General features: G+C 36.7%; 1 protein-coding gene across 2 annotated transcripts in view; it reads right to left on the reverse strand.

The window, feature by feature from the left end:
- The window catches only part of LOC311305984 (protocadherin-15-like), a 228,887-nt gene extending 217,061 nt beyond the window's left edge, over nt 1-11,826 (reverse strand). For both annotated transcript variants that reach the window (XM_084434059.1, XM_084434058.1), the window contains exon 1: nt 11,650-11,826. The gene's annotated coding sequence lies outside the window, so the exon portion shown is untranslated. The remainder of the gene's footprint in view (nt 1-11,649) is intronic.
- Between the last annotated feature and the right edge of the window lie 270 nt (nt 11,827-12,096).

Consider the following 12,096-nt stretch of genomic DNA (forward strand, 5'->3'; position numbering starts at 1 on the left):
ATGGAACAAACATTCATTCAGAGGTTGTCGGGACATTAAATATCATCACACAGAAGTTCAGAACAGGTAAACTCATCTACTCACTAGTTCACTTTTACATTATGTTTATAATCGCTCTCTTGCCAACTATTCTAACTCAAACTTTTAGGGTAAGTAAGGTATTTTAAATGCATTTTAAATAAAGACTGAAAGAGTTGTAAGAAGCGTAGTGATCATGCTGTAGGCTAGTTCTTTTGTAGCCTATAGCTTTTTACTTCTGGCGATCGTATTTATGCTTCAAAATTCTAAAAAGTTGATTTGTGAAAATTCTCATGATGAACAAAACATGAAAGAATCATAATTTTTTGTTGGTCAAACCGCTATCAGTATCTATCTCTAAAAGGAGGGAAATTATCCAAAACAACTTTTTGTTTGGATGGCAGTGTTGACATCATGATTGTGCACAACCTTTAAGCTTGTGTGATTTTGTGTAGCTGATAACAGGTGAAATGTGGAAAGGGCATTACATTACTGTTGACTGTGTTGTCAAAGTACCGGTAGCTGCTACTTCAGTACCAAGTCGGTACTGAAAATGTGACGATACCAGCATTTCTGTAGTACCGGGTATATTCGATGCCCACTAATAGGCAGCTGCTTTAAGTCGCTTCCGTGTTTTTATCTAAGCGCGGGGCTCCAGACTAACTTTTTTTTTTGTCTGTAGCCGATATATACCACGATATATATAGTGTCTGTGTATATTAAACTGCAAAAAGACTATTTAAATATTAACCCTGCATGTTCTGCTTGTCTCTGTGTGAATTAATGGCGCAGATGCGCGGTTGTCAGTTTCTGTTGCCTCACGATATGATGACATGATGAAATTCATCTCCAAAGCCACTCTGAGAGTCACTTCATGAGCATTTTACCGTTTAATTTGAGAAAAAACTATCGTCATATCATACACACACACAGAAACTCAAATGTCTTCACGGCAACCCGTCAAAATAAAAGTTCGGTTTAACTTGAAGAAATTGGCAGAAATAATTAGGCTACTGTACAGTAGATTTAGCTACGTCTCCATGGGATTTTTTATAAGCAATATTTACGTTTAAACAGCATGTAGCCTTTAATGCTTATATGTATTATTTCCTTATGATTACCGTCATAAATAAAGTAATTGAATTGAATTTCATATTTTTTTCAAATAGTTAAATAAAATAGAAAAATAGTTCCAACAAATTTTGCTGTGGTACTGAAATTGGTACCGACAACTGGAATTTTGGTACCGTGACATCCCTTTGGAAAGCATTCTGAAATTGATTTCACTCCAGATCCAGACCTGGTTTTCCCAAAACTGTGGGTCAACCTTGTTCAATAGATGGAGCTGAGGACCATTACTGGTTTTTAATAAAAGTTGCATGTTATTTTTGTTAATATTTATAAATAATATTTGACATGACAGTACACTTGATGTTGATCCATGAGCAGATGATGAGCAGACCCAAACAAAATCTGTGTAGTACCTATACTGATTATGACATTGTGAAACTCTTCTGAATTGATTTAAACATAATAAAATGTGTTAATGGGAACTGAGAGGACAACAGTTTTATTGGTAGCTGAAAGTATAATCAAGAATTTAGCCTAAACTTTAATAATAAATAATAAATAATAAATAATCATGAACATTAATAAGAAAACAAAAAATAAATATTTGAAAATATTTAAACATTAATAGCTATTTAATATTTAATAAAGAAAAACATGTGAAACATATGTTTAGAGCATTACAAATGAGTTCTGCAGGTACAAATTCATATGGGTATGGAAGCTTGTTTCCGCCACAGAATAAAACATTTTAAAAGATAATTGTGTCATTTTATCTCACAATTGCAAGTTTACATCTCGCAATTCTGACTTTATTTCTCAGAATTGCGTGATATTAAGTCACAATTGCGAGTAATAAAGTCAGAATTGTGTGATATAAAGTAGTAATTGCGTGTTATAAAGTCAGAAAATAAAAGTCAGAATTGTGAGATAAAAAGTCGCAATTACCTTTTTTCGTTTTATTCTTTATTCTGTGGTGGAAACAAGCTTCCATATATGGGTCTGCTAATAAGCAAAGGGAAAAAAAAACTAACTTGGTTGAACAAAAACATAATTGCAATTTTTCATTGTGACCTATTTTTGTCCCAGTACTCAGATTCAGTGACACAAATAAATCATTAGACGTCATTGACGGATATACAGCATGAATGGAAATAAGTTCATTTGCAAATATAAAATACTGACATGAGCTACATGAACATCAGCTGAGAACAAGCTAGTCTTTGGCATCTGTAATACAATCCTGACAGATTCCCTTCGGGTATCAGGACATGGCTTTGCAAAACGTACATAGGCTATTTTGAAAAAGTAATAGCAACAAAAATATAACTTCTTGTGATCCAGACATCAAATCAAAACGGCAAATCCAAAGATACTTGACTGAAAGATCCAATGCAGAGAGAAAAAGAGACAACCGAGAGAGAAAGGGAGACTTTCAAGCCTTTCGAATTGTACTACATCAAAACCCTCAACACCGGAGTCGATCATTGCACTGCCATGCTCGCTGACTATCATTATGAATGGTCTTTGTTCTTTCAAACTGAAAGAGTCTTTTGAGACATGAATGTAATTTCATCCTCTGTTGTCAGGACGGAAGCATATCTCTCCCCTGTGTTCCTCAATACAAAGGTCTTCCTCAGGACAATCAATGAGAGATGCTTCAGCGCTACGCTGTGAGAATGCAACGGATTGACGGCAGACACAATATGTCAAGGGGCGAGTTCTATAAATGCGTTTCCTACGAATGTTTTGGGGGTTTCGAGAAATTTCATGAAACTAAGTGCAGGCTTTTGTGTGCAGTCCTACAATCATTGCACAATAAGGCTGCAGGCCTCCAATAAGCTAATGGTCTAGAACAGCGCTCTCTAGTTCAATCCTAATCTTTCAGAGTAACTGAGACAACACCTGCTTGACTGTGTAAAGGCTTATCAGAGCCACAATTTCACAAAGAGGGGCTGAACATATGCTGCCTTCAGATCACGTCAGAATACTTGCATTTATGAGATGAGTGCACATGAGTGCCACCAGTTACCACTAGGCAACCTTTATGTGCAGTTTTTCTCAATTGATTTGGCTCAATTCTTCTCAAACGATAATTTCAAAGATCTCTGAATGTGATGTGTTTCTTGTTCACATCAGATTTGAATGTCTTATTGATTTTGCACATGTGTGTAAAAGAGTCAGTACAATAATTGTCTAGAATTTGCACAATGACTTAATGCACATGGCGTGTTGGTTTAAACTGAAAAGTCGTTTCTCAAAGAAACTGTCACACTATTCACAACCTCTAAAGATTCTTTCATTGAAAATTGTCAAAATGGTCAAGACATGTTATATCCCATAAATATCTAACTTGGCAAATGGCCTACAATCTTATCAATCAACCAATCAAGAGCAATATGAAGATATGAAAGAAGATGTATGTTAGAGAAAGACATAACAGGGTGTGTAAAAATGAACAAGCAACTAAGAATTTTCCATTTACAAATTTCTGCAAAAATAAATGTACAGTATAAATGTCCAATTTCTTTTTGTGTACTGTAGTATTGACCTTTCAAGTAAAATGTACTGTCTGGATCTGGATCTAAAAAGCTCAGTGTGATCCATAAGAGCATTCAGGTGGACAAAAGTGACATTCTAGTATAGTATAAAGCAGTTAGTGTCAACAAAAAAGTAGAAAATGAACCTAAAATTTGTATATAACAAATTTCTTGTTATATTGTATATTTCCATTTCCATATAAACATTTTGACAAGTGTGGCTCAAACGATGACAAAAACACTTTTGATTTTGAACTTACTGACACATTAACTAGGTTTTGAAGCATGAATTAAATGTTTTGGGTGAGTTACTACATTTTGCAGACATGCAATAGAGTTCAGATGTTCGAGTAAACAGTTGTGACAATTTAACTTAAAAAATTAAATTGAATTAAATAGAAAATGTTAAGACTGTTTCATAAAATGTGCCAAAGTGTTTGAGAAAAACTGAATGCCCGGATGGATGGATGGATGGATGGATGGATGGATGGATGGATGGGTGGGTGGGTGGGTGGGTTGGTGGATGGATGGATGGATCCCATTTTTTTAATTCCTGGCAACAAGCAAGACAAAGTGTGAAAGCACTTTCAGTAAAGAACTGTGGGTAATGCTAAAATCAGTCCGTTTCAATGCTGAACTGAGTGGGCTGGGATTCTGACAGAGATCAGTAAGGTAATGGGCCACACTGAACCTGTCAACATAGGTAATCCATTACACTCCTCTCTGTTTCACTGACTGTGGAACAGTACACCATTACTTCAGCCACACGCCAGCTAGAAAACAACGGTCAGGACATAATGAGGCAGGGGCGAAATGCAGTGTGATGGAACTGCAGGAGGCAGTGATTTATTCTGCCATGAGGAAATTAACATACTGTTCAACCACTGTTGACCACGCTAGATAGCTTTGCTTAGCTGTATTACATGTATACAAGTTTACATGGACACAGTTCATAAAAACAATTTTCTTTGTAACATTAAACACATCCTTGCTGAATAAAATGTTTTGTTGTTGTTGTTGTTGGTTTATTAAATCTCACCTTTTGAACCTTTTTTTAACATTGATAATAATTAGAAATGGTTCTTGAGCACCAAGTCAGCACATCATAATGATTTTTAAGGATCATATGACACTGAAGACTACCGTAATGGCTGCTGAAAATTCAGCTTTGCCATGACAGGAATAAATTACATTTTATAATATATTCAAATAGAAAAGAGATTTAAATTTTAATACAATTTCACAATATCACTGTTTTTTTTATCAAGTAAATGCAGCCTTGGTGTGAGCCAGACTTCTTTCAAAAATATGAAATATATCATCTTAATTGTTCCAAACTTTTGACCAATATATATATATATATATATATATATATATACAGTAGTGGCCAAATGTGATGTCTGAAGGGGATATTTTGATATTTGGGGAATGGAAACTATTTAAATATGAGGGAAGAACAACACTAAACTTGGTTAAGGCATTTATCTGACAAAATTATTTGTCAAAACAAATCTTGTATTCTGTTATTTTTAACGTGAAAAAGTTCTGAAAAATGATTTTTCATATGTTCACAGTGACCATGACTGTCAGACTTTTAAAATAATTAATTTTTGGATGAACAGTTCCTGAAAGGCCTGATCTTGCCAAGGGTGTTTTACTGTCCATTAGGAGAGTGGCTGAAATCAATCATCTTTCATTATCTCTGGTGTGAGGTAATCAGGCAGTGTGTATTCTTAGAGAGGGGGACGTCATCTGCTACGGCAAATGAACAAAAATAAGTCTTTCCTCTGGCTCATGACTTATTCTCTGTCTATTTGCCTTGTGACGAGTGACGCTTCTTGAGCTTATATCCTCTTTGAAGTAAAACTGTTTAGCCTATATATGAATGAGGATAAATTATTAACGGGTTTTATCTACATTTGCTGATAATTTCCTGTCATTCAAAAACACAAGATCCCTATGAGTTGCTGGCTCTGAGATGAGGAATCAAATGAATTGAGTTTGCCACAAAAGAACGTTTATGGTCAAATTATGTACTTTTTTCCATTCTGTGATCAATAGTGTAAAATAAGCAGGGTATGTGTACCAGTGTGAGTCCCTCAAACACAAGCTGAATTGATTATTTCCTCGCTTCATTCTGTTCCTGAAAGTATTCATAGGATAATTTCCACAGATGTTTCAGTTCAGCATGCTAAAAGGAAGGATGAAATGGGAAAATTATGAAAATGGCTTCAAACGGACTTCTTTTCCATTACAGAACTAAACAGGTCACTAATGCAAATCTAAATTCTCTGCATAAAAAACATTGGGAAAAACCATCTTGATAAACTAATGGAAGCGTGTAATCTCCAATCTCATCCGGTTTTATTTGTTTGGATCATTTTTTATTTGTTTATTTTTTATACTGATATAGTTACTACTCATCTAAGAGAGACATTATTAACCATTCCTTCAAAAGAACATAATAAATCATGCTGATTCATTATATCTAGTCAAATGTTGCAGTACGCATGGAGAGAAAGACAGACTCTTTAATTTGTACACCCTTTTAGGCTCAAAAAAACATGAGCATGGGTTTATGACTTATTATATTTGGGTGTCACCCAGACAAACAACTGTGTAATAATGCATGCAAAGGATTTAAAGATGCATCCAAGCACATTATCTGTAAATTAAAGCAATAGTTCACTTAAAAATTAAAACATCTGTCATTATTTACTTACTCTCATGCTGTCATTGATGCAAAACACCATTAGCTCCATGTGTGTATGGCATTTTGAAATGCAGAATGAGAATAATATTTTCATGGTGAGAGTTTTGGTAACACTCTATGGTTCCATTTGTTAACTTTAGTTACATTAACTAGACTAACCTTATTGTAAAGTGTTACCAGATTTTCAGTGAATAATGATTTTGTGGCTTCAGACGATATGGAATATAATGCACAACTTGTACTGACATCCATTATATGGGGGGAAAAAACTACGTAAACAATCGTAACATTTTTCCATTTTGTGTTCCATGAAACAAATACAGGTTTGGAACGACACGAAATAAATTCACCAACAAATGGAAATTCAGTCATTAGTTACTCACCCCGATGATGTTCCAAAAGCATAAGTCTGTTGATTCATCTTTGAAACACAAATACAAATATTTTAAATGTAACCTGATAGATCTCTAGCCCTCCTTTCAAAGTCCATTCCACCAAAACTTTTATGATTCAATAAGAGATCCTAAAATAAATACTTATGAATCGAGCGGTTTAATCCGACTGCAATGTCGTCTGAAGAGGCACAAACACATTATATGATGAACAGATCTAATTTAGGCTTCTATTCAAATGTAAACAATGATCAGTGAACATTCATTGAGCACATCAGCAGATCAACAGAAGCTCAAATATTCTTGCTTGACAAGCAAGCAAGGTTGAGCTTCAGTTGACTGTATTTGATGAGCTCTATGTCTGTGTGTTGATATGTGTTCATTTGTGTTTCAAAGATGAACAAAAGTCTTAAGAGTTTTGGAAGAACATGAAGGAGAGAAACTTATGACAGGATATTTCTTTTTTGGAGGGGAGAACTACCCCTTGAAAGTGAGTAAATAATGACAGAGTTGTCATCTTGGGGTGAACTATCTCTTGAAATGCATGTGAACAAGTGCATGGAAGTATCTTTTATCTAATTTTTCTTGGATTTTGAGCTTGTGACCTGCAAGGGTAGCACAGAAATAAAAAAGAATCTATAAATATCAAGCTCAAATCTGACATTGAACTTCTAGCTGAAAAGTATTTAGTCTGGAGAAAGACATGTGGTCCTCAACCCTTGACAGAATTCAGCCCAAGAGCAAATGTAAAAGCCACTGAGGGTTCTGTCAGAGGTCGACCTCCATCAGAGGGTCAAAACCCTCTCACTTTTTCCCCTTCCAGGTTTTGCCAACCCCAGACGGGTCATTTCTTTCTAATGACAGGCTCACTGTATCCCACAAGCCCTCCGCGGTGCCGCCGCCTCCTCCAGCCAGTGTTTAGACCAGGTGGCCGAGTTGAATTGGAGGGACGAACGTCCCTGAGTGTCTGATTACAGAGGCCCCATTTGATGAGGGTGCTCCAGCTAAATGAGCATTTATTATGGTTGCCTCGGAGCAGGATAAATCCTATTAGCCAATGTCTTTAATGAGACAGCCAGAGACAGTGAAACAATGATGGGCAGCCTAGCAATGAATCAACCCACGCAAACCAAGACGTTTGGGGAGGGTACACTGAGATATGCAGAATCACAAGCATGTAGGGCATACTGTAGCTAAAAAGCGATGGATGCTTGGCTTTTGGCCAAATTGGCAATTTCAAAATAGCCAGTGTGAATACGCGCACTAAGAACTGTGAGGAAATTATGTAGTAATATTCTTGTCAGTGGAGGAAATGAGGATAGGTTTGGATTAGCTCATTAACTCTTTCCCTGCCATTGATGGAATTTTCTGCAATTTGTGAAACCACGCTTCCCTGCCATTTACGGAATTTTCCGGCTTTCCGTGTTTTCACTGTTACATGGTAGAAGGCGCTATGACTAGAGATGCACCTATCCACCGGCCATGGACCGTAATTGGACGATTTTCCACATGATCGGCCCGGCTCGGTAACTGGCCGGTCAGAATCATGTTTTTTTCGATTACGAGCTGGTCTGTTTTGTTGCCAGCGGCACAGGCAATCACGTCAGCTGTGCGTTCTCACTCTCTTCTCTCCTACGGCGAAGTGACACACAGCCGCCTCCTCTCACTCAGTCGTCTCCTTCGCTCCAATAAAATAATGAGTATTCAGTTAAACACAGTCAGTTCTGGAACCTTACGCAAGTTATAACGCAAGTTGTGTATCAGTATATTGGATCTGTGCATAAGCTCTTAAAGTGACAGCAGTCTAATTTTCCTGCTGCTGTCTGTCATGTTAATCAAAGAACAAAAGACAAAGAAAATTACTCTCTGCTGTTGACTGAATAACGTTTGTATCTACTTTTAAGCATTAATCTGTATTTAATTTTTACAATGAAGACATTTGATCACTTTAATTTCTGTATTACCTGAATGTACTGTATACCCACCATGAAAAACTTAAAGCTGCGTTTATTGCATATCTCTCTTTATTGTATTGCATTTAGTTGTGCTGTTGTTTGAAATTTGTTACTTATTAAGATTACTTATAAGATTATATATAGTCTTTTTTTTAATGAAAATGTAATTTTGCATTGAAGAAAGGTAATTTTTTATTTATATATGCTGTCATATATATCATATATGCTATTCTTTAAAAGAAAATCGGAATCGACAAAAATCGGTATCGGCAGGTCACACTTACAAAAACATCTGAATCGGTCAAGAAAATCTCTAGCTATGACACATCTTCTGAAAGAGAGAGAATCTCCGGATCAAAACACATGTGAAGAAGCAGAACAAGCGATAGCATATGTAACCAGATGCATATGTAAAATAATGCCATGACCATTAAACAGGAAGACTGCCTATAACGTTACCAAATGAAATGTCGACGCAGGATGAGGTATAGGACTGTGAAGCTTTGGAAGTGTTGATGGACACGATATACTCTGTCTATTTTTTAATCATCATTCTGAATCCGAAATGCGATTTTCTCAGCTTTTTGCTTAAAATGTTTTTTTATGAAACTCACCCACATTCAAGTGTTGATAAAAAAAGAATGCGCGAAGCCAGAATAAAAAGTTTTTTTGCTGTTTAAAAGCAGTAGGTTTGTTATTTTGTTTGATATATTGCATGTTCAAAAAGTCATACAACAAAATCGTCTGGGGGCCATGGAACTTTTGTGAAAATTATCAAAAATGCTGGAGCTGGCTAGCAATTTTTTTTTTTTTTTTTTAAGCTGGCGGGGAAAGAGTTAAATACACTGAATTTAATTTACCTTATTACACTGCCCTCTAAAATGTTTGATTCTGATAGGTCAGTTGCGAAATTCCGGAGTCATTTATTACCCAAAAATCACCGTTGTCAATAGCAATGCTGTATAATGACCACTCTTATGGGTATTTGGGACCAGCACTTCTTTCATGTCTTTCGTATAACACTCTCTCACTCTCTCTCTCTCTCTCTCGTTTTCCTAAAATGTGCCATCTTGCGCCTTAGTTAATGACTGTATGTACAAGAAAATAAAACTGGAGGACTTTAGTATTAATAGTAGCTCTATGGTAATGTTGTTGAAGTGTTCATCTTGTTGCTAGCACAATTGCTTTGTACATTATAAGATAATAAACAGGAAGATTTTTAAATGTTATGCATTTCATGTCCTCAACTGATATGATACGACTGTAAATTATCAGTCTTCATTTGTCTAGGCTCAAAGCTGCTTGCTAAGAACTGTTTTTCTTCATGGAAGCTTTGCGTTTACTGAGCTAATAACATATTTCAACTTGAAACAATATTTAGTGTATAATTATTTGTGTGGCGAGCAGCCGTGTAATAAGCAGGGAAATGTACATCCAGATATAGTTGTTATCACAAAAAATAAACCCCTTCAGGTTGATGCGAGACTTGATAACTCTTTCTGGGTTTATTTTGTGCTGTACCAGCTGGATGTACATTATCCCTAACATATTCTTGTCACTGGAGGAAATGGGGATTAGGTTGGATTACCTCATTAAACACATAGTATTTAATTTACTGTAACACCCACCAGCACATGTCTACTTCTGTAAATTTTTAAAAGGGGCAAACACAGCGTCATGGTAATAGACCCACTGGGTGACTCACAAGCTGTTGACCTAACCTGCGGCACAGAGACAGACACCATCACAAATAACAAGGGAGTTGAGGAACATGTGGTGGGGGTCAATAATTAATGAGGAAAGGAGGGGTAGACGCCATACGTGCTCCAGAAGAGGTTATCAGAAGACCAGCATCACTTTATTGTGTTCACTTGGCATTTAGTGTTCCTGCAGTTCCACATCAGCTCCTTCTATATGGTCTAACTTTGTAATTCATCACTGGTGTCAGATCACACTTACTTATAGAGGAACACTGAGATGGGGACATTCCCCAGAGAGAAATTGTATTGTTCAGAAGTAAGTTCATATTGGTATCAGATTTGGACATTATTGAGATTATCTTTTTGGTTTCTTCTCTTTTGAATACTGGTCGATTATAATTCTGACATGATCTAGTTTTGTCAAGGAGCAACTTAAATGTATATGTTTTGAATGTTCTCTTCATGTGGTAACACCTAAAGTGGTTTCTTTAATATGGTTACACATACAGAAGTCATTTTTCAAGGGTCAAGTCAGGTTGAAATAGCTCCCTAAGGTAACAACTGCACATTTTCATTGTTTTACTGTAGACAGATCATTTTCATTAACACTAACAACATAATTTACCATTAGTTCCTTACAAAAATCTAGCATGATCACCAAAACGCCATAGTTGCAATTGTTACACTGTAAAACTGGAAGAAGTTAATAGCCACCACTGTCATAAAGATAAATTAAGAGTATTGTTTAAAAGCGATCTGATCTTAATTGTATGATTTAACAATAACTGTATTAACTATAGTATTGTGTATTTTTACGATAGTAAAATGACTGGATGCAAGTCAAACTTTTCATGCGTTCGGATCTTATGTTTTAGACTGTGGTCAATGTTTGAAAAAGTCTGATCAATTTCTCTTTTACTTTCGTTAAATGAATTAAACGCGGGGGCAACAGATTGCGGGAATGTGCGGCGTAATAGGATGAGCAACATACGGTAATCCGGAATCCTGTAGACACATCCCTCTTGTCAGGCTGGAAAACTGTGCCAGTCACTGTACCAAAACCACTTGCCGGTTTTCATCAATAAATCTTCTAAATGCATTTGCTAGCATGTCAACGCGTCCTGTGAAAAATTCACAACATGTCCAGGCGCCGTTACGCGCCAAGAACCGAGATTCTATTCACATCACACGCAACCCGAGACCCAAATGTGATTCAGTGCTGCCGACCCACAGAGAAATAACCCCTCTCTTATTTCTACTCACCTCTTCATCCAACGACTTGTCAACCATCGGAATAACAATCCAAAAATCGGGTCGCTTTGCGCGCGAAGTGTCACTAACTTTCCTTGACGCGCTACTGCGCAGCGATTGAAGAAGCGCAGAAAGTCTTACCGCGTGAGTTGTAAAGCCATGCAAATCCTCCTCAGACGGCTGGAGAGTATCAGAAACTCCTCAGTGCCGAACACATCCCGAGTAGTCGGGTTTAGGAGCTCTGCTGCCCTCTGTCTTTAATTCACTCCCGAGGAAAGCGAGGATTCCCACACAGAGAGAAAATATCACGAAGTTGGGTGGCAATGCGATCTAGCCTCTGAGGTCTCATCCGCCTTAATGGCAGCCATCTATTTTGAGAGCTCAAATTGGTGAATATGCACCTGCCTTGGCGTGGGAGTAATCTTATTAGAGTGTGAAGAGCGCACAGCCACCCACATG

This window comes from Rutilus rutilus (assembly GCF_951802725.1).
Source record: "Rutilus rutilus genome assembly, chromosome: 16".
NCBI lineage: Eukaryota > Metazoa > Chordata > Actinopteri > Cypriniformes > Leuciscidae > Rutilus > Rutilus rutilus.